General features: G+C 38.6%; 1 long non-coding RNA gene across 2 annotated transcripts in view; it reads left to right on the plus strand.

Moving 5' to 3' along the window:
- Positions 1 to 629: 629 nt before the first annotated feature.
- The window catches only part of LOC126077079 (uncharacterized), a 128753-nt gene continuing 102341 nt past the window's right edge, over positions 630 to 27041 (plus strand). Inside the window, exons 1-2 of one of the 2 annotated variants that reach the window (XR_007517654.1) lie at positions 630 to 2158; positions 18282 to 18845. This is a non-coding gene — a long non-coding RNA (uncharacterized LOC126077079). The remainder of the gene's footprint in view (positions 2159 to 18281; positions 18846 to 27041) is intronic. The other variant, XR_007517655.1, reaches the window with a different exon arrangement.

The following is a 27041-nucleotide window of genomic DNA, read 5'->3' on the forward strand; positions in this document are numbered from 1 at the left end:
GTAATCACAGGCTTAGCTCATCCAAAGGCATTACTTGATTGGTAGTGGATCATTTTAAGGCAGGGCTTCCTATGCCCAGTTCTGTAAGGTGATTGGCTTTAAAGGGTATACGTCTCTTTCTTAGATTGGTTACAATGCAGCAATTACATGGATATGTGACAGGGAGGGGTCGCACTGTAGTTACCTGGTCATTACCAGACACTCCTCTCTTAGAAACGGTAGGAAGATAGCTGCTTCTGGGATGAAACTGGACTCGCAAACAGGGAATGGAACCCATTTCTCCAATTAGCAATTTCAGATCATATCAGGTGCCTCAGTTTTTTAATTAAAAAAAATTCCCTTACACTTTTTTTTTTTTACATTTTCAACTGGAATATTTTGAGGCTTCCCAAGATCCCACTTTCTCTCTGCATGAATTAAAAAAGTTATTCTCTAAACTTCAGTTGCTTCATTTATAACTTAAGGGATATGACTGTACTTATTTCATGGAATAAGAAGCATTGAGTAAAATAATGTATGTAGATGGTTTATTGCAGTGGAAGTCACTTAAAACCAAGTCAGTATGTGTAATTGACTATATTGTGATAATGTTAACCATTCTTTCCTTAGAAAATTCAGCCATTGCTATATAATATTCTCTTGTAAAATGTATTTGTTGAAAAGTAACATGATCTAGGAGTGGAAACCAAAATTAGGATCCCAGAGTTTGATCTCTGTGACTTGTCTAAATTCGTCACAAGGTGGCCCCAAATCCATATTCTTCATGGCCCACATTTGCTGTGGATAGAAAACAAATGGCAAGAAGGTATTGCAGCAAAAATCTATGGTAATAATACTCCAAAGTGTAGATTGCCTACTTAATAATCAATTGTCCACTTGGCTAGAAGAAGAGACAAAAGCAAGTATCAGATGTATGACATGAAAAAGAGGCTGTTAAGTGCATCAAGAAATTTTTCTTCAAGGCTAATCTCAATAAAAGTGGGAAAGAATTATCCTATTGATGTTCAGCAATTTAAGTAGTACATGAGCTAGAAGTATGCATGCTCAGCTGAGGAAAAATCTCTAATTTTTACCTTTTCCCTCCTTTATAAATTGGCAAGTAAACTTTTTTTTTTCCTTTTTGGCTTTAGTTGAGTACTTTCAAAAAAGTTTTAGAAACCTGTCCTCTTTATTTTTTTTCTTCTACCTGGAATACAGGGAAAACTCTAAATTATAAAACAGATAAGATCATGTGTCAGACTAAGTCTTCCAAGATCATGACTAATTCATTACTTCTTCCTCTTGTCTCAGAATCCTTAAAGTCTTAAGATGGAAACTCAAAAATAGACTTCCAGACAGTGATCCCCCTCCAACCCCAGGCTAGGTAATACAATGCTAGAGAAAACGCCTGGCAGTTGATTGTGGTTGGTAGATAATATATGAGTAAATAGTAAAATAATACAGTGAGCAGATAAGAACTACCATAGTGCAGTGTAGTGTTAGGAGCTTCAGTACTGGAGTCAGAAGTTTGGTACTCCATGTACCCTATGCAGCAGCTACAACCAACAGTAAACTGCTCGCATACTTCCCAATAGTCACTTACATAACCAGCCTTCATATTTTTCCTCACAATTTTTTTTCTGCCTGGAATACTTTTACCTACTCTTTGTCCACATGTTGTAGAATGTCTTCTGAAGGCTAACCTGAGTCATTTACAACCAGCCTATTTCGACTTTGCCCAGTCTGCCTGCATGTTGTGAAAGTGAATTAAATTAATTTAACACCGGGTCCTTAAAAAAGAAAAGGGGCATATTTTTTAGAGTGTTGGAAGAGGAAAGGAAGTAAAGTCAATTACTACTATGTTCCAAGGAAGGATAGTTTAAAGACTGGCCATTCTTTCCCTCAGGGTGGAGGTGGCTGAGAGTAAAGTTGGCAGTAATGGCTCCTTCGTGACCACAGCATGTCTGACAGGCTTTTGGCAAACTTGTATTCTGGATACAATAGATGTGGGGTGGGGTGGGTCAGGCATCATCGAAACAGGACAGGGCAGTGCTAATTGAAACTACCCTGTCTGGGACCAGGCTCAGACCTTTAAAGTGCTTTTCATAATCTCCTGTCCATCGGAGAAGCGCCAGTACATTATGGCTCTTGTCCTCTGAACAGTTACGCTGGATGTAAGGTACGTATCTCTCAATGCTTTTTGTTTGTTTGTTTCCTTATGAGATCTGTCAATTGAGAAAGTGTGGTAGAAGACTTAAAATCAGAAGGAGATAAACTTTTGAGGAAATAATAGAGAGAATGTAGGATCTGGAATCAGAAAGTACAGGCTTACTACATTTAACCCAGTGTGTTCTGGCCAACTAAGTGAGTTAGATTGGTTTTAGATTTATAACATTTTGGAATTCACAGTTACCGTACAGATCAGTGAGACCATTTCCATCCTTTTATAGATAAGAAATCAATGCGTACGTGTTTAGGTTATACCACCAGACCAGCCAAGAGCTTGCTATGCTAAATCAAGAGTTTCCAAAATGTTTGGATATGTACTATCTTACTATATAACAACTTAAACAAGCAAAAAAAAACCCTAGCCAAGATGTAAATATAGTAAAACATAGTAAAAATAAACACCCATGAATGTACACCATGAGAACTAGAAATAGACCTTTGTAATATTAGAGAATCTACCCCTGTGCTCCTCTGTCCCTCCCCTTCCAATCAGAGTTAATTACAATCCACAATTTGTATTCCTTTGGGTGAATAGTGTAGCTCCTTTCTAAATCCAGCCTAGAAATTTTTTGCTTTTAGCATTCTTTCAGCATACAACTACATCCATGTTTTGGTAGTCATACATTTAATGTAAATGCTATCAGCCTAATTCCCAGACTTTGTGCTTTCTGTTCAGGATTCAGCGTCTGGTGTTGTGGTTTTAAATTAGTACTTAAACATGATTTCATGATCACCACTTATTTTGTACTGACTCAAGCAGGAAAACTCAGTTTAGCATTACATTATAAGACAGTTTTCTTAAAACTGGCTAAAACTTGAGATTGAACAGAAAATATATCAAATATACTTCCCCATAATTTTATTATGTTGTCAAAGGAAATGTTGAAAAAAAAAGTGTAGTGAACCAAAAAGTTTATTTTATTTTTGCTGTTTATATATCTCAGAACCAGCAGATTGCAGAAATCTCTTTTGTGTTTACTTTGGTTACTCTTATCATGTCTATTTGCCAGGCACTAGCTACAAGCTTTATGTTATATCATTCGATATTTTCTATAATTGGTTCTAAGGTACCAGTGAATGAGCCAAGGATTTATCAAAGAGCTTTAAAGAGAATTTGCAGAAAAGCCATCTCTAATAGGAAAATATATGGGAATTACATTGTTATTGTAGACCACTGATTAACACCCTGGCAACACACATATACAAGCCAGGAAACACACACACATAACATCCTCTGCTTCCTGCCTCCCACACCCCTGTGCCAGAAAGTTAAATGGCAAGAAATGAGCTTTGTGGCCACATGCAATCTTTCACTTCTCTCTCAACCTGTATATTTCATACAGGAGAGATTGATGCTTTTGCTTCTAACAGCTTATCTGTACATGCCATTCTTGCTTCCTGTGCATGTCCTATGGAGTCAAGTGTTGCTTTATCAGAATGTACCCTTGTAAAATTGAAAGGCGGGATAGTACTGACTTAGGATAATGTTCAGAAACAGATATGAAAAACCAATATGCTTTTTAGTACTTTAAAAAATGATTTTTGTTCCCCCTACTTTAGGAGGGAAATAGTTTAGACTACTAGTATCAGAATTCAATTAGTAAATAAAAGTACAATAGAATATTTTCTCTTCTTGTGTAGTCCAAGCATGTGTGTTTTTTTTTATTAACTTTTATTGAGCTTCAAGTGAACGTTTACAAATCAAGTCAGTCTGTCACATATAAGTTTACATACATCTTACTCCGTACTCCCACTTGCTCTCCCTCTAATGAGTCAGCCCTTCCAGTCTCTCCTTTCGTGACAATTTTGCCAGCTTCCCACTCTCTCTATCCTCCCATCCCCCCTCCAGACATGAGATGCCAACACAATCTCAAGTGTCCACCTGATACAATTAGCTCACTCTTCATCAGCATCTCTCTCCCACCCACTGTCCAGTTCCTTTCATGTCTGATGAGTTGTCTTCGGGGATGGTTCCTGTCCTGTGCCAACAGAAGGTCTGGGGACCATGGCCGCCAGGATTTCTCTAGTCTCAGTCAGACCATTAAGTATGGTCTTTTTATGAGAATTTGGGGTCTGCATCCCACTGATCTCCTGCTCCCTCAGGGGTTCTCTGCTGTGCTCCCTGTCAGGTCAGTCATCGATTGTGGCCGGGCACCAACTAGTTCTTCTGGTCTCAGGATGATGTAGGTCTCTAGTTCATGTGGCCCTTTCTGTCTCTTGGGCTCTTAGTTGTCGTGTGACCTTGGTGTTCTTCATTCTCCTTTGCTCCAGGTGGGTTGAGACCAATTGATGCATCTTAGATGGCCGCTTGTTAGCATTTAAGACCCCAGACGCCACATTTCAAAGTGGGAAAAGCATGTGTTTTTAAACACATCAAAATAAGACAACCAATGTAAATAATTTAGATTTTAAACCCAAGAAAAGTCAGTGGAATTAGGCCCATTCCTGATCTAAGTATCCAAAGGGCTCCCAGTGCTACTCGCTCTGCTCCTGTTAATCTGGGCTACAGATAACTGCTGGGTGGCTCCATTACAGTTGGACAAGCTGCCTAGAGAGGGTAAGAGGTTTCTCAACATAATGGGTTGAGTCATAAAAGGAATTAAGAGTCTCTGACTCACCATTAATGTTTTATAAAGGCAGACCACACTTAGATGTTTAAATTCATAGCCCAAATACTTCCAAACACAACTAACCACAGGGACTGTGACGTATCAGGCCACTGGGGAAAAATATAAGAACTTTAACCTCTTGAGCAAGTGGTAAACACATCCCAGAAGTATGGTGGAATCTTAAATTTTTTTTTATAGTAACATAAAACAAAGAAACATGAGGTAGATAATCAGGGACTATACCATCACTATCTTGAGACTAAACTAAAATCAGGAATTTTGAGTAACTGGCTACCTCCCAAAAGAGAATACAACATGGGGCCAAAGAAATGCAATCCAAATAACTTTAGAGTGGACAACTGCAATCTATAGAATGTACAGAAAGAAATGTATTTCTGTAGACAAAAGTTTGTTTTTTTGATTAAAAAAAAAAGAATTGCAATAATTTTCATTCTAACATCAGAACCTGAGACAAGACCTCAGTAGCTGTTAATTTATTTGGGTATGGCCCTGGACACAAGAGTGAGGGAGTGGGGAAGTGAAACTGGGAAGGGTATAAAGCCAATATGAGTGCCTGATTGAATTCCTGCTATGGGCACCGGGTTCTCCATTTCCCCTGGGACTTCTAGTAAGCACACAGAATGCCTCCTAGAATTATCTACCTTAAATATTTGGAGTCTGAAGTATTTAACCACCAATTCTCATGACCCAATGGTTGATGGCTTCTCCCAGGGTCATTAACTCCCACTTCTAACTGGTAGCTGCTCTTGCACACTAGTCAAGCAGACTCCCACTAGAGAAGGCTCTGAGGCAGATGTAGAAAGATGACTGCTCTTGAAGTGGGCTGCTGCCAGTGTAAGGTGAATCAGAAATTATATGGAGCTGTTAAAAAAAAAAAAAAAAAAAATTTTTTTTTTTTTTGTTCATCACAGTTATACCTGAAATTAGAGATAGGCTTGGAGTATGTGATGTGGACAAAATAAATGAATGTTACAGCCTGGCCTTTTTACTGTTCAGATTCGCTGGAGTTTGTGCTGAGTTCACTACACCCCTCCCGCCTCCACTTCTGCAGCTTATCTCTAGACCATTACTGAGATTTATCATCTCCCTCCTCCACTATCCATTTTAGATGTTCATTATCCTTGGTTAGCAATTCAGCTGATAGAAGTTGCTTACTTGGTGAGTTGATCTAGACCTTCATCCCTGAGGGGTTGAGCTTTTTGTTGCCTTGCCCTTGTCCAGTCACAGTTGTTGAAATAGCCCACTTACCATTTTCTCATGGCATGGAAACATAAAGAGACACTATAATGACTCCTAAAAGTCCCTATAAATGTCAGCAGTTCTAACTCATGATGATAATCAGGGTCAATTATACCAATCAATATAACTACTTTTTTATTTATCTGCTGGCCTATAAGGATGAGAAGCTCAAAGAGACCAGGTGGCAGTAGTAGCTTTAGATTTAGTGGAACACTTCCTGTGTGCCTTGCTACCAGTGTTCCTCTCCTAGGAACAAGAACGTTAGAGTTACCAGAATTTAGCATAGTGACTTCTGGAAGCACAAACTCTGTAAGTGGGTCGCTGGGAGTGGTGGTTAAAGAGATCAGTCCTACTTCCACCATTTAGTTTCCAGATCCATGGAACAATATAATGGCCATTGTTGCCATATACCACATCCTGGAAGATAATGCTCAGTCTTTCAGAATGTAATCCCTGAGCTAATGCATTCCAACTGTAATGTTCCCTTTGTTGACAGGTCCTTACCAAAATCAATCAACAGAGTCACAGAGGAGACTCACATGGGTCAGAGTAAAACTTCTAGAAACCTACTGTGGTCAGCTATCTTCCTAAAACCCTCTGAATTCTCCTTCCCCAACGTACTTACATAGTTTTAATTCCTTTTCTTCACTGAGGAAATAGTAATCTAAGAAAAGCAGCATCTATGCTGGTCCTGTTCCTTTTCTGTGTGTTCCATGCTGCTTCTGTCCCACCCTATCTTTACAGGAATGTCAATTTTATGCTTCAGGGATCACATTATTAATCCCCAGTGTTATGGATTGAATTATGTTCCCTAAAAATATGTGTTTTAAATTCTAACCTGTGGTTAGAATCCCATTTGGGAATGGGTTCTCTTTGTTATATTTATGAGGCAGGATTAGCGTGGGGTGTATCTTGAGTCACTCTCTTTTGAGATGTAAAAGAGATTAAGCAATGGAGCAGAGGAGAGACAGGTAAAATAGATGCCAAGAAGCAGAAGGTGAAGAGACAAGGACCTTCCTCCAGAGCCTACAGAGAGAGAAAGTCTTCCCATAGAGCCAGAGCTTTAATTCGGACTTCTAGCCTCCTAAACTGTGAGAAAATAAATTTCTGTTTCTTAAAGCCATTCACTTGTGGTATTTCTGTTACAGCAGCACTAGATAACTAAGACACCAAATAATTCTTATTGTATGATTATTCACTTACTAAAAGATCAATTATTGAGTCTTCATTATTACATTTTTTAAAAAAGATTTGTTTCTCTTTTTTTAAAAATTTTTATTGTAGTTTAAGTGAAATTTTACAAATCAAGTCAGTCTCTCATACAAAAATTTATTTGCACCTTCCTATATCGAGGGCACTGGGATATACTCCTAGTTGCTCTCTCCCTAATGAGACATATGGCCAGCATCTGACCCCCTCTGCCCCCTCATCTCCCCTCCAAACAGGAGCTGTCCACATAGTCTCATGTGTCAACTTGATCCAAGAAGCTCACTCCACACTGGTGTCATTTTCTATCCCATAGTTCAGTCCAATCTGGAGAGTTGGCTTTGGAAATGGTTCCTGTCTTGGACTAACAGAAGGTCTGGGGACCATGACCTCCAGAGTCCTTCTAGTCTCAGTCAGACCATTAAGTCTGGTCTTTTTATGAGAATTTGGGGTCTACATCCCACTGCTTTCCTGCTCCCTCAGGGGTTCTCTGTTGTGTTCCCTGTCAGGGAAGTCATTTGCTATATCTGGGCACCATCTAGTTCTTCTGGTCTCAGGCTGATGTAGTCTCCGGCTTATGTGGCCCTTTCTTTCTCTTGGGCTCATAATTACCTTGTGACTTTGGTGTTCTTCATTCTGCTTTGTTCCAGGTGGGTTGAGACCAATTGATGCATTTTAGATGGCCACTTGCTGACCTTTAAGAACCCAGACACCACTCTCCAAAGTGGGATGGAGAATGTTTTCTTAATAGACTCTTTATGCCAATTGACCTGGATGTCCCCTGAAACCATGGTCCCCAAACCCCCTTCCCTGCTACACTGGCCTTAGAAGCATTCAGTTTATTCAGGAAACTTCTTTGCTTTTTGGTTTAGTCCAGTCATGCTAACCTCTCCTGTATTGTGTGTTGTCTTTCCCCTTAACTAAAATAGTTCTTGTCTACTATCCAATTAGTGGATACCCCCTCCCTCCCTCCCTCCCTCCCTCCCGCCACTTGTAGCCATCAAAGAATATTTTCTGAAAAAGGAGTCGGAGCCAAGATGGTGGCATAGACGCTTCAAAAACAAGTGAAATGAGTATATTTATGACAAGCTAAGAGCCCTGAACACCAAAGGCAAGCTTAGAAAATGAACTGAGGGGTAGGGGGAGGAAGAGACAATTCAGAAACAGAGAGGAGTTACCAGGACTGAATCACAGGGAGCCCTCAGGCACCATTCCTGGAAGCAGTGGTAGTGGGCTGGTACTAGAATACAGCCGCAGTTTCCTCAGGGAGAAGCAGTGAGCCATGCAGCCTACTCACACCTCCGGAACCAAAGAAGAATGGCGCTCTCGGCAAAAGCTAAGCACTTGCGTATATTTTACTGCCCCCCCCCCACTCCCAAGCTGGCTTCAGTGGCTGATTTCCCTGGGCCTGAGATAGGCCCTGTTGAGCACCTAGAACCACCCTCCTGGCCTTGGAGAAGGAATAAATTTGCAATTGGGGGAAAAGATAATTTGCCAGCTACACTAACCAGGGCAACTCAGGACAGAATCAGCTCCTGTCCAGGCATAAACAGTCCGTGGACTTTCAGTACCTTTACCCTCTGCATGGACCTGTGTGGGTCTATTTCAGGAGAATAGGCCCTTGTTGGTAGACTCCAACCAGATGGAGAGGTGGGTGTTTGATGTTTGACATTGCTTTGCCTACTAAACAGGGTCCTCACCTACCCACATCAGGGGCCTAAGAACTGGTGGCTCCATTCAGGTCACCCAGCCACCCACGACAGGGGTCCAAGGATAACTGGTACCTCCAAGTCCTTACAACCAAAAACATTGGGTGCCCATGGTCCATCTGCAAAACCCAACAACCTGTATGCTGTAGGGAACAGGGACATACTTTCCTCAGAGACACTTGGGGGATGCTTCTCAGCTCCTTGCCTTGTTCAGAGTGTGACCCCCTGCTGCAACCAGATACCGGTACCTACACCAATCATGCCTGCCCCTCTAACATTATAGGTCAGAGCTTGTACCACACACTTGATGCTCAGGTACCTGGACACCTGAGCTGAATTCATACAAGAAAAGTGAATGCACTCCTAGACTGATATACTGATAACAGCTCTAGCCATCTGGGGATAGGATGTCAGGGGTCTAAAGGCAAAAATAATCAAACTAGCTCACTCAAGCAACCCGTTTGGGTGTATCAAAACAAAACAAAGAAAGAAGCTATGACACAGTAAGCAAACATAAAATAAACTAATACAATATCTTATTGATGGCTAGGAGACAACAGTCAATATCAAGTCACATAAAGAAACAGACCATAATCACCTCAACAAGCTCTCAAAACAAAGAATCAATGGATCTTCTAGATGAAAGTGCCTTCCTGGAACTACCAGAGGGAAAATACAAAAGGTTAATATACAGAACCCTCTAAGACATCAGGAAGGAAATGAGGTGATATACAGAACAAGCCAAGGAACATACAGATAAAGCAGTTGAAGAAATTAAAAAGATTATTCAGGAACATAATGAAAAATTTAATAAGCTGAAAAAATCCATAGACAGAAAGCAATCAGAAATTCAGAAGATTAACAAAAAAATTACAGAATTAGACAATCCAAGAGAAAGTCAGAGGAGCAGAATTGAGCAAGTGTAAGGCAGAATTTGTGAACTCAAAGATAAAGTACTTGGCACCAACATATTTGAAGAAAAATCAGATAAAAGAATTTTTAAAAAATGAAGAAACCTTAAGAATCATGTGGGACTCTATCAAGAGAAATAACCTACAAGTGATTGGAATACCAGAACAGGGAGGGATAACAGAAAATACAGAGAGAAATGTTGAAGATTTGTTGGCAAAAAACTTCCCTGACATTGTGAAAGATGAGAAGATATCTATCAAAGATGTTCATCAAACTCCACATAAGGTAGATTTTAAAAGAAAGGCACCAAGACATAATTATAATCAAACTTGCCAAAACCAAAGATAAAGAGAGAATTTAAGAGCAGCTAGGGATAAACGAAAAGTCACCTACAAAGGAGAGTCAATAAGCATCAGCTCAGACTACTTGGCAGAAACCATGCAGGCAAGAAGGCAATGGGATGACTTATACAAAGCATTGAAGGAAAAAAATTGCCAGCCAAGAATCTTATATCCAGTAAAACTGTCTCTCAAAAGGAAGGTGAAATTAGGACATTTCCAGATGAACAGAAGTTTAGGGAATTTGTAAAAACCAAATGAAAACTATGAGAAATACTAAAGGGAGCTCTTTGGTTAGAAAATCAATAATATCAGATATCAACCGAAGACTAGAATACTGGACAGAGCAATCAGATGTCAACCCAGACAGGGAAAGCACAAAAATAAATCAAGATAAAAAAACACTCAAAACAGGGAAACAGTGATGATATTATGTAAAAGAAGACAACATTAAAACAATAAAGAGGGACTAAGAAATGTAGTCATAGATCTTCCATATAGGCAGGCAGACAAGGTGATACAAAGAAATAAAAAAAGAAATAAAAGTTAGGTTTAAATTTAGAAAAATAGGGGTAAGTAATAAAGTAACCACAAAGGAGACAGACAATCCTACACATCAAAAGAAAATAAAAAAATAGACTCAGCAGAAGCAAAATCAACAACAATGAATATGAGGAAAGGAGAATATATAAAGATAATCTACTCAGCACATAAAATTAAGTGGGAAAAAGAAACTGTCAATAACACACACACAAAAAGACATCAAAATGATAGCACTAAATTCATCCTATCCATAATTATGCCCCATGTGTCCGTCAGTTTGTTGTACTGTGGGGGCTTGCACGTTGCTCTGATGCTGTAAGCTATGCCACTGGTATTCAGATACCACCAGGGTCACCCATGGAGACAGGCTTCAGCTGCGCTTCCAGACTAAGACAGACAAGGAAGAAGGACCTGGCAGTCTTCTTCTAAAAAGCATTAGTCAGTGAAAACCTTGTGAATAGCAGTGGAACATTGTCTGATATAGTGCTGGAAGATGAGCCCGCCAGGTTGGAAGGCACTAAAAGATGATTAGGGAAGAGTTGCCTCCTCAAAGTAGAGTTAATCTTAACGATGTGGGCGGAGTAAAATTTTCGAGACCTTCATTTGCTGATGTGGCACGACTCAAAATGAGAAGAAACAGCTGCAAAACATCCATTAATTATTGGAACCTGGAATGTATGAACCTAGGAAAATTGGAAATTATCAAAAATGAAATGGAATGCGTAAACATCAATATCTTAGGGATTAGTGAGCTGAAATGGACTGGTATTGGCCATTTTGAATCGGATAATCATATAGTCTACTATGCTGGGAATGACAACTTGAAGAGGAATGGTGTTGCGTTCATCGTCAAAAAGAACATTTCAAGATCTATCCTGAAGTACGATGCTGTCAATGATAGGATAATATCCATATGCCTACAGGGAAGGCCAGTTAATATGACTATTATTCAAATACATGCACCAACCACTAGGGCCAATACGAAGAAGAAGATTTTTATCAGCTGCTGCAGTCTGAAATTGATTGAAAATGCAATCAAGATACATTCATAATTACTGGTGATTAGAATGCAAAAGTTGGAAACAAAGGAAGGGTCACTAGTTGGAAAATATGACCTTGGTGATAGAAACAATGCCAGAGATCGAATGATAAAATTTTGCAAGACCAATGACTTCTTCATTGCAAATACCTTCTTTCACCAACATAAACGGTGACTATACACATGGACTTCGCCAGATGGAACGCACAGAAATCAAATTGACTACAGCTGTGGAAAGAGATGATGGAAAGGCTCAATATCATCAGTCAGAACAAGGCCAGGGGCTGACTGTGGAACAGACCATCAATTGCTCATATGCAAGTTCAAGCTGCAACTGAAGAAAATCAGATCAAGCCCACGAGAGCCAAAATAAGACCTTGAGTATATCCCACCTGAATGACATCAAGGACATCATACATGAAGAAAGCAAGATGTCATTGAAAAGACAGGAAAGAAAGAAAAGACCAAGACCGTGACGGATGTCAGAGGAAGCTCTGAAGCCCATTCTCAAACATTGAGCAGTGAAAGCAAAAGGAAGAATTGATAAGGTAATAGAACTGAACAGAAGATTTCAAAGGGTGGCTCAAGAAGGCGAAGTAAAGTATTATAACCACATGTGCAAAGAGCTAGAGATGGAAAACCAAAAGGAAAGAACACGCTCGGTGTTACTCAAGCTGAAAGAACTGAAGAAAAAATTCAAGCCTTGATTTGCAATAGTGAAGGATTCTATGGGGGAAAATATTAAATGATGCAGGAAGCATCAAAAGAAGATGGAAGGAATACACAGAGTCATTATACCAAATAGAATTAGTCAATGTTCAACCATTTCAAGAGGCAGCATATGATCAGGAACTGATGGTACTAAAGTAAGAAATCCAAGCTGCTCTAAAGGCATTGGTGAAAAACAAGGCTCCAGGAATTGATGGAATATCAATTGAGATGTTTCAACAAACAGATGCAGTGCTGGAGGTGCTCAGTTGTCCACGCCAAGAAATATGGAAGACAGCTTCCTGGCTTTATGCCTATTCCCAAGAAAGATGATCCAACCGAATGTGGAAATTATAGAACAATATCATTAATACAACACAAGCAAAATTTTGCTGAAGATCATTCAAAAACAGCTGCAGCAGTATATCGACAGAGAACTCCCAGAAATCCAGGCCGGTTTCAGAAGAGGACGTGGAACCAGGTATATCATTGCTGATGTCAGATGGATCCTGGCTGAAAGCAGAGAATACCAGAAGGATGTTTACCTGTGTTTTATTGACTATGCAAAGGCATTCGACTGTGTGGATCATTACAGATTATGAATAACACTGCAAAGAATGGGAATTCCAGAACACTTAATTATGCTCATGAGGAACCTTTACATAGATCAAGAGGCAGTTGTTTGGACAGAACAAGGGGTACTGATTGGTTTAAAGTTAGGAAGGTGTGCGTCAGGGTTGTATTTTCACCACTTTTTTTATTCAATCTGTATGCTGAGCAAATATGAGAAGCTGGACTATATGAAGAAGAACGGGGCATCAGGATTGGAGGAAGACTCATTAACAACCTTTGTTATGCAGATGAAACAACCTTGCTTGCTGAAAGTGAAAAAGATGTGACGCATTTACTAATGAATAATGAAGATCAAAGACCACAGCATTCAGCATTGATTGCCCCTCAACATAAAGAAAACAAAAATCCTCACAACTGGACCAATGAGCAACATCATGATAAACGGAGAAAAGATTGAAGTTGTCAAGGATTTCATTTTATTTGGATCCACAATCAACACTCATGGAAGCAGCAGTCAAGAAATCAAGACGCATTGCATGGGGTAAATCTGCTGCAAAGGGCCTCTTTAAAGTGTTGAAGAGCAAAGATGTCACCTTGAAGACTAAGGTGCGCCTGACCCAAGCCATGGTATTTTCAATCGCATCATATGCATGTGAAAGCTGGACAATGAATAAGGACGACTGAAGAAGAGTTGACGCCTTTGAATTGTGGTGTTGGTGAAGAATATTGAATATACCATGGGCTGCCAAAAGAACGAACAAATCTGTCTTAGCACAAGTACAACCAGAATGCTCCTTAGAAGCAAGGACGGTGAGACTGCATCTTACATACTTTGGACGTGTTGTCAGGAGGACATCATGATTGGAAAAATAACTGGTTTTGGTATCAGGGATACGCTGGCTTCATAGAATAAGTTTGGGAGTATTCCGTCCTTTTCTGTGCTCTGAAATACCTTTAGTACTAGTGGTGTTAACTCTTCCCTGAAAGTTTGGTAGAGCTCTGCAGTGAAGACGTCCGGGCCAGGCTTTTTTTTTTGTTGGGAGTTTTTTGATTACCTTTTCAACCTCTTTCTTTTGTTATGGGTGTATTTAGTTGTTCTACCTCTGTTTGTGATAGTTTAGATAGGTGTTGTGTTTCTAGGAATTCATCCATTTCTTCTAGGTTTTCAAATTTGTTAGAGTACAATTTTTCATAGTAATATGACATGATTCTTTTAATTTCAGTTGGGTCTGTTGTGATATCACCCATCTCATTTCTTATTCAGGTTCTTTGCTTCCTGTCCTGTTTTTCTTTTGTCACTTTGGCCAGTGGTTTATCAATTTTGTTGATTTTTTCAAAGAACCAGCTTTTGACTTGTTAATTCTTTCGATTGTTTTTCTGTTTCCTATTTCATTTAGTTCTGCTCTAATTTTTATTATTTGTTTTCTTCTGGTGCCTGAGGGTTTCTTTTGTTGCTCTCTTCCTATTTGTTCAAGTTGTAGGGATAATTCTTTGATTTTGGCCCCTTCTTTTTGTATGTGTGCATTTATTGATATAAATTGACCTCTGAGCACTGCTTTCACCGTATCCCAAAGGTTCTGATAGGAAGTGTTTTCATTTCCATTGGATTCTATGAATTTCTTAATTCTATCCTTAATGTCTTCTATAATCCAGTCTTTTTTGAGTTTTTTGTTCAGTTTCCAAGTGTTTGATTTCTTTTCCCTGTTTTTTCTGTTATCGATTTGCACTTTTATGGCCTTATGGTCAGAGAAGACACTTTGTAATATTTCAATGTTTTGGTTTCTGCTAAGGCTTGCTTTATGACCTAATATATGGTCTATTCTAGAGAATGTTCTGTGTGCGCTAGAAAAGAAAGTATACTTGGTTGCTCTTGGGTAGAGTGTTCTGTATATATCTATGAGGTCAAGTTGGTTTATTGTGGCATTTAGATCTTCTGTGTCTTTATTGAATTTCTTTCTGGATGTCCTGTCCTTCACTGAAAGTGGTGTGTTGAAGTCTCCTACTATAATTGTTGAGCTGTCTATCTCACTTTTCAATGTTGTTAGAGTTTGTTTTATGTATCTTGTAGCCCTGTCATTGGCTGGATAAATATATAATATGGCTATATCCTCCTGATATATTGTCCTTTTAATCATTATATAGTGTACTTCCTTATCCTTTGTGGTGGATTTAACTTTAAAGTCTATTTTGTCAGAAATTAATATTGCCACTCCTGCTCTTTTTTGATTGTTGTTTGCATGATATATTTTTTTCCCATCCTTTGAGTTTTAGTTTGTTTGTGTCTCTAAGTCTAAGGTGTGTCTCTTGTAGGCAGCATATAGATGGATCGTGTTTTTTCATCCATTCTGCACTCTCTGTCTCTTTACCAGTGCATTTAGTCCATCTACATTCAGTGTAATTATGGATAGGTATGAGTTTAGTGCTGTCATTTTGATGTCTTTTTGTGTTGTTGACAGTTTTTTTCTCACTTAATTTTTTTGTGTTGAGTAGTTTATCTTTATATATTGTCTTTTCCTCTCATTCATTGCTGTTGATTTTGTTTCTGCCGAGTCTCCTTTTTTTTCCTGTGTGTTGTTTTGATGAGTAGGATTGTTAGTCTCCTTTGTGGTTGCCTTAATATTTACCCCTATGTTTCTACATTTAAACCTATCTTTTATTTCTTATATCACCTTGTCTTCCTCTCTGTATGAAAGAGCTATAACTACATTTTTTAGTCCCTTTTTATTGTTTTAGTGTTGTCTTCCTTTACATAATGACGTCACTGTTTCCCTGTTTTGAGAGTTTTTTTTTTTTTTATCTTGATTTATTTTAGTGATTTCTCTGTCCTGGTTGACATCTGGTTGTTCTGTCCTGTGTTCTAGTCTTGGGTTGATATCTGATATTATTGGTTTTCTAACCATAGAACTTCCTTTAGTATTTCTCGTAGTTTTCATTTGGTTTTTACAAATTCCCTGAACTTCTGTTTATCTGGAAATGTCCTAATTTCGCCTTCATATTTGGATATATGATTTCTGGCTGGCATTTTTTTACCTTCAATGCTTTATATAAGTCATCCCATTGCCTTCTTGCCTGCATGGTTTCTGCCAAGTAGTCTGAGCTGATGCTTATTGACTCTCCTTTGTAGGTGACTCTTCGTTTATCCCTAGCTGCTCTTAAATTCTCTCTTTATCTTTGGTTTTGGCAAGTTTGATTATAATGTGCCTTGGTGACTTTCTTTTGAGATCTACCTTATGTGGAGTTCGATGAGCATCTTGGATAGATAACTTCTCATCTTTCACAATATCAAGGAAGTTTTCTGCCAACAAATCTTCAACAATTCTCTCTGTTTTTTCTGTTATCCCTCCCTGTTCTGGTACTCCAATCACCGATAGGTTATTTCTCTTTATAGAGTCCCATGTGATTCTTAGGTTTTCTTCATTTTTTTAAATTCTTTTATCTGATTTTTCTTCAAATATATTCGTACCAAGTGTTTTACCTTCAGTCTAACTAATTCTGCCTTCCAATTCCTCAGTTCTGCTCCTCTGACTTTCTACTGAGTTATCTAATTCTGTAACTTCATTGTTAATCTTCTGAATTTCTGTTCATTGTCTCTCTGTGGATTCTTCCAGCTTATTAAATTTTTCATACATTCTTGAATAACTTTTTAATTTCTTCAACTGTTTTATCAGTGTGTACCTTGGCTAGTCCTGCATTTTGCCTGATCTCCTTCCTGATGTCTTGAAGATTTCTGTATATTAATCTTTTGTTTTCTGCATCTGGTAATTCCTGGAAGTTACCTTCATCCAGAAGATCCCTTGATTCTTTTTTTTTGAGAGCTTGTTGAAGCCATTGTGGTGTGCTTCTGTATGTGATTTGATATTGACTATTTTTTCCAAGCCATCTATAAGTTATTGTATTAATTTATTTTTATGTTTGCTTACTGTATCCTAGCATCTTGCGTTTTTTTGTTTGACATGTCCAGATAGGTTGCTTGAGTGAACTAGCTTGATTATTTTTGCCTTTGAAGCTCTAATGCCCTGTCACCAGATGGCTAGAGCTGTTATCAGGTATATGAGCCTAGAAGTCCATTCACTTTTCTAGTATGGATTCAGCTCAGATGTCCAGGTAGTTGGTCATCAAGTTTGTGGCACAGGTTCTGTCCTACAGTCTTAGAAGGGAAGAGGTGATTGCTGTAGGTACAGGTATCTGGTTGCAGCAGGGGGTCATGCTCTGAACAAGGCAGGGTGCTCACAACCATTCCGCGAATGTCTGTGAGGAAAGCGTGTCCCTGTTCCCTACAGCACACAGGTGGGTGGGTTCTGCAGAGTGACCTTGGACACCCAATGCTTTTGTTTGTGAGGACTGGGAGGCACCATTTATCCTTTGACTCCTGTTGTGGGTGGCTGGGTGACATGGGTGGAGCCACCAGTCCTTAGGCCCCTGATGTGGGTAGGTGAGGCCCTGTTTAATAGGCAAAGCAGTGTCAAACATCAAACACCCACCTCTCCTCTGCACAGCTGAAACAGTTGCAGCCTTTCACACAAGGTGCTTTTCTCCTGAAATAGGCCCACACAGGTCCATGTAGGGGAGAAAGGTGTTCAAAGTCCATAGACCATTTATGCCTGAACAGGATCCGCTTCTGTCTTGATCTCCCCAGAGTAGCTGAGTTGGCAGATTATCTTCTTTCCCAGCTGTGAATTTATTCCTTCTCCAAGGCCAGAAGAGTGGCACAGGATGCTCAGCAGGACCTATCTCAGGCCCAGGGAAATCAACAGCCACTGAAGCCAGCTTGGGGGCTAGGACATGGTAAAATATATGCAAGTACTTAGCTTTTGCCAAGAGCTCCGTTATTCTTTGGTTCCTGACATATGAGTAGTTTGTGCAGCTGGCTGTCTCTCCCTGAGGAAACTGTAGCTGGAATGCTACTGCCAGCCCACTGCAGTTGCTCCCAGGAATGGTGCCTGAGGGTTCCTGGTGATTTACGTCTGGCAACTCTTCTTCGCTTCTGAACCTTCTCTCCCTCCCCCTGCCACTCAGTCCATTTTCTAACTTTGTGTTTGATGTTCAGGGCTCCTAGCTTGTCATAAATATAATTGTTCCATTTGTTTTTTCGGGTCTTTGTTGTAAGAGGGATCACCAGAAGCATCTGACTACTCCACCATCTTGCCCCCCCCCTTGGTTTGATTCTCTTTAATAGGCTGTGAAAAATATTACATGATACTTATTCAGTATGGATTACACCTTAACATAAAGAAAACAAAAATCTTCACAAGTGGACCAATAAGCAATATCATGATAAATAGAGAAAATATTGAAGTTGTCAAGGATTTTATTTTACTTGGATCCACAATCAACACCCATGGAAGCAGCAGTCAAGAAATCAAAAGACTGAAATGCACTTGACCCAAGTCATGGTGTTTTCAGCTGCCTCATGTGCATGTAAAAGCTGGACAATGAATAAGGAAGACTTAAGTAGAATTGATACATTTGAATTATGGTATTGATAAAGAATACTAGTGTACCATGAACTGGCAGAAGAACGAACAAATTCGTCTTGGAGGAAGTAGTGCCAGAGTGACCTTTGGCAGTGAGGTTGGCCAGACTTTTTCTAATGCACTTTGGAGGATCAGTCCCTGGAGAAGGACATCATGTTTGGTCAAGCAGATGATCAGCAAAAAAGAGGAAGACCCTCAAAGAGATTGACACAGCGGCTGCAACAATGGGCTCAAACACAGCAACAATTGTGAGGATGACAGGACTGGTAAGTGTTTCATTATGTTGTACACGAGGTTGCTATGAGTCAGAACAGACTCAAAGGCATCTAACAACAGCAACGCAACACTATCTTGGAAAATGACATGTGATTTTGCAGGTCTTTCTTTCTCTAACTCAAGCTCTCTATATTCTGTTTGAAGGAGAAAAGGCTCTCCATTGATCAGACAATGTACGGAATGTTAACAGGAATCATCAGTTCCTACTGCAGTATAAGCTGTTAGCACATCCTCATTGCACAGAGCCACATGTCTTCCCTGGGTAACTGTGAAATGCCCCCTCAAAACAATAGTTGGGTTTGTAACTATTTGATCACTTCATACCCAATTCTATGTGGGCTATACTATTACAAATTGCATCATTCTATTCATAGCAGATGAAATATATAATTAGCCTTTGACAGTATTTATTATCTTATAAAAATACATATGGGAGTCACCATTAATAATAAGAGTGATTAATTTTGAGATATCACATTTCTCCTTATCAACACAAACTTGGATTAAAGTCACAATGTGCAGTAGTTTTTGTATTTTATTATAAGGAACAAAGTAACTGATATTGTAGTAGAGGAACAGGAAATATAGGAAGAATCGAAGAATATGTGACCCATAGGTTTCAACCCTTTGCTCCTCCTTTGGGCAGTTGGAATAATTGGGAAAAAGTTGTAAACAAGATCATGAGAATAGGACTGAGATTGACTTGGACCTCAAAGAACTGTTAGCTATTTGAATGGATACTTTGATGCATTATTCTCTATTTTATCAGAACATTAGCAAATTTTTCACTTTGAATAGTTCAAAGCTCATTACTCCATTTCTATCTCAATTTTTTTTTTTTTTTTAATATTTCAACTGTCTCTAGCCAGATCCCAAGTGCTGAATATTAAAGTAGTTATATTGTGGTTCCCAGAAGTTAGAATTTCAATGTGATGTGTACTTCTAATCATTAAATTCAGACTAGTGGTTACCCCTGGAGATATGATAAGAGAGAACATAAAGGGGCTTCAATTGTAGTAATATTTTAGTTCTTAAGCGGGATGGTGGGTACATAGGTATTTATTAGATTATTTTTGTACTGTTTTGTATTTCTGAAACATTTTATAATAACCTACCTTTTTAAACTACTCAGTTAAAAAAAAAAGGGTTATATACTTCTCCATGATTACTTAGCTTTTGTTACTCAGAATGTCTTATTAGCTCTACATCCACTTGTAAACCACAATCAGTAGAATAATATGACAGTTCTTGGAGAGATTTTATGCTGGTTCTGGGTGATGCAAATGGCTAAGAGCTCAGTGGCTAACCAAAAGATTGGCTGTTCAAGTCCATCCAGAAGAAAGGTCTGCAGATCTATTTCAAAATAATCAGCCATTGAAAACCCTATGGAGCACAGAGTTCTATTCTGACACACATGGGGTCATCATGAGTTGGAATCAACTCAAGGGCAACTGGTTTGTTTTGTTTTGGTTATTCATTTACTTAGCGGAAAGGAATTATTCACAATTTAGAAGAAATGCTATTATGGAAGGATTAAATATATATATATATACTTTTTCTCTTTCCATATACTGTTCCTGTATTCCCAAGACCTGATGAGCTAGGATAAGCCCATAGAGAATTTAGAGCTTAGAAAAAATATTTAAAAGAAGTGAAGTTTGAAAAGGTGGCTTCCATAAGAGTAGTGGTTCACAACTGTGATGAATTTTCACCCAGGGGACATTTGGCAATGTCTAGAGATGTTTTTGATGGTCATGAGTTGGGGGGTGGGAGATGTCTACTGGCATCTAGTAAGTAGAGGTCAGAGATGCTGCTTAATATCCTACACTTCACAGAGCAGCTTCTGACAACAAAGAATTATTTGGTCCAAAATGCCAATTTGATGAGGATGAGAAATCCGATTTTTGAGGTGAGAAGAGTTTTCCCTGGTCTGGGGGTGATGAGTGATGAAGGGGATAAGGGCGGATCATGATAGTATGGATATTGGTGGGTCCAGGGAGAGCCTTGTGCCCTCTCTCCTGGAAGAGGGCTGAAAAAGCAATAAAACTTTTAATAGATTTGTGGGATTTGATAAAAGCAGTTCACTAGAGAAGCCTGGACAGAAGAGGCTTCAGATGGCCACACAGAGATGCCTTCACAGCAATGGCATGGAAGAAGCATAATGGTTTGCTTCTCGATCCTATCTTATGAGTTGTGGAAACAGTAACTGTACCTAAAGAATTCAGGCAGATAGGAAACATGTGCATGTCTATGGATGCCAGGTAGACAGACAATGATGTCCAAGGGGTATCCTACAATCTCAGTTCTGTGTCTACCCCCTAATTTAGAAATAATCATTAGAAAAGGAAGGAACAAAATATCCAGTGAAATTGTATGTCCACCACCCAAGTAGAATGTAGTTTAAAATAGGAACTAAGTTGATATATATATATATATATATATATATATATATATATATATATATATATATATATATATATATAAAGGTTGGTGGTTCAAACCCACCAGCTGCTCCATGGGAGAAAAATGTGGCAGTCTGCTTCTGTAAAGATTACAGCCTTGGAAACCCTATGGGACAGTTCTACTCTGTCCTACTGGGTCACTGTGAGTTGGAATCTACTCAAAGGCAACGGACTTGGTTTGGTTTATATATATGTGTGCGTGTGTAGATTTGCCTATTTATATTTATATATATTGTATATATGATATAAAAGACTGAAATTTTTGTCCATTTAATCATAAGTTAGGTTACCAATATATATTTTCTTTGGGAAAACTAAATCAATGCTACTAAATTATATGTACTCATTCAAACATTGCTCACACTCCTTTAACTGCTGCACAGGCCCCAGATCTTACCATGTGTAGTAGTTTTCACATCTTAGGTAACAAGGGGAAGGAGTGAAGTTACGCAGCTGCCGGCAGCTATGTTTTCCCATGGAATCTTTCTGTAGGGAAATTCTATTTTCTTTGCCTCTCATATTACCTGATTTCATCTGATGATGGTGCCAGTGAATTCTGTCTGTACAAAATCATGTTGACCTCTTATAAGTTCAGACAAGTGACCTGCTGACCTGCGTAACTCCAGACTAAGGCTTAGACCATGTTTCGAAAATCCCAGGAAGCCGTAGGCCATCCTTGGCTTTTGGAAGCTCAAGTTTCTCTCTCAAGTTCCTGGTGAATACTCTTCCAAAAGAAGCCTTTGCAGAATATATATGACCTGTCTTCTATCTGGTTAAGACGTTACTCTATCTTTTCCTCCATAGAATAGATGTAGGCCCATCCCCTTCCAAAGTAGGTCGTTAACCTACCTTTATTTTACCTTTCAGGAGTAGGATGTTTTATTTTTTCCTCCTTCTTATTTACCAGTAGTTGGGCATGTATCTTTAAACTGTCAGGAAACATACTCATATTCAAGAGAATATTGTCTTTATTTATATATGATTGCCTTTACAAGTCAACTTGAATTGCTTCTAGCCATCCTCTATAGCCAGGGATATCATTGCTGATATCAGATGGATCCTGGCTGAAAGCAGAGAATACCAGAAAGATGTTAACCTGTGTTTTATTGACTATGTGAAGGCATTTGACTGTGTGGATCATAACAAATCATGGATAACATTGTGGAGAATGGGAATTCCAGAACACTTAATTATGCTCATGAAGAACTAGTACATAGACCAAGAGCCAGTCACTTGAACAGAACAAGGAGATACTGTGTGGTTTAAAGTCAGGAAAGGTGTGCATCAGAGTTGTATCCTTTCACCATACTGATTCAATCTGTATGCTAAGCAAATAATCCAAGAAGCTGGACTATATGAAGAAGGATGGGCATCAGGATTGGAGGAAGACTTATTAACAACCTTTATTATGCAGATGACACAACCTTGCTTGCTGAAACTGAAGAGGACTTGAACCACTTACTGATGAAGATCAAAGACCATAGCCTTCAGTATGGATTACATCTCAACATTAAAAAAAACAAAAATCCTCACAACTGGACTAATAAGTAACATCATGATAAATGGAGAAAAGACTGAAGTTGTCAAGGATTTCATTTTACTTGGATCCACAGTCAACAGCCATGGAAGTAGCAGTCAAGAAATCAAAAGATGCATTGTATTGAGCAAATCTGCGCAAAAAAACCGAAGACTGAAGTGTGCCTAACCCACGCCATGGTGTTTTCAGCTGCCTCATATGCATATGAAAGCTGGAGAACGAATAAGGAAGACTGGAGAAGAACTGATGCCTTGGAATTGTGGTGTTGGCTAAGAATATTGAATATACCATGGACTGCCAAAAGAATGAACAAATCTGTCTTGGAAGAAGTACAACCAGAATGCTCCTTAGAAGCAAGGGTGGCAAGACTTCATCTCACATACTTTGAACATGTTATCAGGAGGGATCAGTTCCTGGAAAAGGACATCGTGCTTGGTAAAGTAGAGGGTCAGCGAAAAAGAGGAAGACCCTCAATGAGATGGATTGACACACTGGCTGCAACAATGGACTTAAGCATAAAAAGGATTGTGAGAATGGTGCAGGACCAGGCAGTGTTTCTTTCTGTTGTACATGGGGTCACTACGAGCTGGAACTGACTAGACAGCACCTAAAAACAACAATAATCTTCTATGGATCATAATCATTTGCACACACACAAACACAAATGCACTGTGTAGAATATTTGATTTTTCTTTTCCACATTTTATGATTGTTTTTGTTAACGAGGACTGTCTAAATTTCACTGTCTCTAAGTATTTAATTCAGAAGTGATGCACTACAGTTAATAATATTACTACCTAAATAGCCTCTTTTTTTTCAGTTCTAAATGAATTTTTTTTTTTTTTCTAAATTAGAACAAAACATTCTCCTGGCTTTCAATCATTTTATCAAAGTATCAGAATCAATGTTCGACTGACATTTATTTTAAAATAGACCACAGTTACGTAAGATCCTTAAAACAGTCCTGTAAAAAGAAAGAGATGTAAACATTGATAGTTCTTGCCAGTAACAGTCAAAATTGCCCTCTAAGTTTGCAGGCTTATTCCAAAGGAGATGTTTATCAGCAACCAAGAGCATAGGGAGTTGCCTCTTTAGGTTAGGGTCATCTTGTATTACTAGTGAGGAAAAGTCTAAAGGAAATGAAGGAACTTTTCTAACTACCCCATGTTGCCTTTGGAATATCAAAACACATGCCTTAACAACCAAAGCATCTCAATAAGCCAATAAAATGGCTACTCAGAAGGTTTAAATAAATGGCCCAGGCCACAAACCGCTTAGATATGAATGTTTTAAAGTGATCCCAAAGTACTATTTTGTAAATATTCCTATAACTAGCAAATAAAATATATTGTTGTGTAAAAGTCATTTAATCCCTAAGGACTTCTCCCCGAAATGTGTCAAGGCAATTCACTGAGTTAAAAAAAATGCCATTCTAAGGGAGATTTTCGAGTGGTTCGATCAATTTATTATAATTACTTTAAACATTCTTTGGCATTTGTTTTCTTTGATTTTCTAATGCAAAAAGAAAAGAATTTTTTTTTTAAGTAGGACTTTTGCTACTTAGTATTCTTTTCCATTGCTCATAGTTCACTGACAGCATAAATCCCAGTGTGTCTGGCTTCAGATGTGTCTGTGCCCACTTACCAAACTCCTTAGGCTGTGGCCTGGTCCCTGGTTATTTCCATCCTCTAATGACTGGTTCACATTTCTACACATTTGACTGGTTAATTATACGGACACAGATCTTCAACAAAACCAAATGAAAGGGATGGATATGTTGTGGTTGACCCAGTGGGCACATGGAAACAATAGAAAGTGATGAAAACCCTGAGCCAGCAGCAAGGATCCAAAAGTAGCTATATCATCTGTAATACTCAGCATAAAATCTATATTGAGTTGCTACTTGATGCAAAAGTAATGAATGATCCTTATAATTACTATAAAACTCTAATCTCCAAGTACGAAAATCTGTGTTGTGAGTGAAGATGCTACAGTTAGGCCATTCCTTGTGATCGCTGAGATCTTAAATGAATTTTTGCATTGGGTGCAGTACTGATGCCCACATTCCCTGGAGCAGATACGTCCTCTTTAAAAATACATTTAGTGCACATTTTCTATAAGCCAGGCAAACTTGAGAACACAAAAGTGTGGTTTTTGCCACTGAAGAGTTCACAGTCTAGAGGGTATTGATAAAGTTTCAGTGAGGCCTGAAGCTACTCCAGTCTGAATTTCACACTTAGTACCTTCTTGTCTGTAAGTGAGGAAAATAATACTAACAACTCAAGGCTACTGTGAGAATTAATTGCATTATTACATGCAAAGTGCTCAGAATAGTGTTTGACAAATGTTTGCAATTATTAGTTCTTGTTATCATTAATGAAATTTTGCATTTCCCATTGTTACCTAGTTAACGTACAATTAAAGCTACCATTTGATGGATGCCTGGCACATAGCACCTATTTTATATCAAGTGATAATTCGTTTAATCCTCCCATCAACCCCCTGAAGTAGCCGCTATTGCTCTTGATTTATAGATGGGAAGCTTGATGTTTAGGAATCCATCAATTTGTGCAATTTTAGCTTTAGTAAATGCAGAGCTAAAATTCAAACTATGCTTTTCTACTAAACCACACAGTACCATGGGTAGAGATCACTATGGAAAGCTGGAATTAAATTGCTTAATTCTTCAACTCTATTCACCAGAGGCCTTGCTCTTTCTATCCACCCTAAGGAAAGACACTGAGATAGAGATCTGTTATATATAACTTGTAGGGTATTGGGAAAATATGCAAAGTTAATTTAATGCATTTCTCTAACATTTTCCCTATTTTTCCAGCTGGTCAGTAAATGGAGAAAAATTATACTTTCCAAATTTAAAGGTTTGTAGAAAAATCTACATTTCTACGTATATTATATGACATTTATAAAACATTATTAATAATCTCAATTCATTACAAAGCACTGAACGATCAGTGTGATTCATAAGGAACAAGGAAGAATGAAGTGGGGCTTATACTTATCTCCCTGACCAGCCTACCCTTTTTAGCTCTCTTCCCTGTGTTTTTCTCAAAGTAAACCAAACAAACCAAAAAAAAAAAAACCCATTTCTGTCAGTTGATTCTGACTCATGGCAACCCTATAAGACAGAGTGGAACTGCCCCATAGGGTTTCCAAGGAATGGCTGGTGGATTTGAACTGCTGACCTTGTGGTTGCAGCCAAACACATAACCACTGCACCACCAGGGCTTCCAAAGTAAACTAAGTGTGGTTAAATTGGGTTTTTAACAATGCAAAAAAAAAAAAAATTTTTTTTTTTTTTGGGGGGTGCAGTGGTTAAAGAGCTCAGCTGCTAACCAGAAGGTCGGCAGTTTGAATTCACCAGGCGCTCCTTGGAAACCCTGTGGGGCAGTTCTATTCAGTCCTACAGAGCCACTATGAGTTGGAATCAACTGGAATGCAATGGTTTTGATCTTTTTATTTACCATATACATATGCTACACATAATATATATTCTTTTTTATAAAAGTAATAAGTGGCTAAAATTTATGGAATGGTTAAGTATGTGCCAGGCACTATCTAAACACTTTATATTATCTGTTTTAAATTATAAAGCAATCGTATGAGATGAGTATTATTATTATCTTAGTCTCACAGGTGAGGAAACTGAGGGCCAGATAATTTAAGTAAAATGTCCAAGATCAGAAGGCCAGTAAAAATGAGAAGCAACACAGTCTAAATAAAGGTGCTGAGTTTTTAAGCATTACACACTGCTGCCTACCTTCTTTAGAAATTTTATAAAACAAATGACAAAATAAATAATATAGTTGCACTGCTAACAAATAACTATTGTCTACATTTTTGAAGTTCTGTGCACATACAGAATGTCATGGAGATGCAAAGTTTTCATCTGATATAAACAAAACCAAACCCACTGCCACTGAATCGATTCCAACTCATAGAGACTTAATAGGATAGAATAGAACTGCCCCATAGGGTTCCCAAGACTGTAAATCTTCAGGGAACCTCCCTTGGACCGGTTGGTTGGTTCTAACCTCTGACCTTTCAGTTAGCAGATGAGTGCTTTAACCACAGAGCCACCAGGGCCCTTATTTCATCTGATATACCATGATCAATTTAAAATGTGATTAAATTATTTGGATATTATGGGTTCTTAGTTTTCTATGGTA

This window comes from Elephas maximus, chromosome 5, assembly GCF_024166365.1.
Source record: "Elephas maximus indicus isolate mEleMax1 chromosome 5, mEleMax1 primary haplotype, whole genome shotgun sequence".
In the NCBI taxonomy this organism is placed as follows: Eukaryota; Metazoa; Chordata; class Mammalia; order Proboscidea; family Elephantidae; genus Elephas; species Elephas maximus.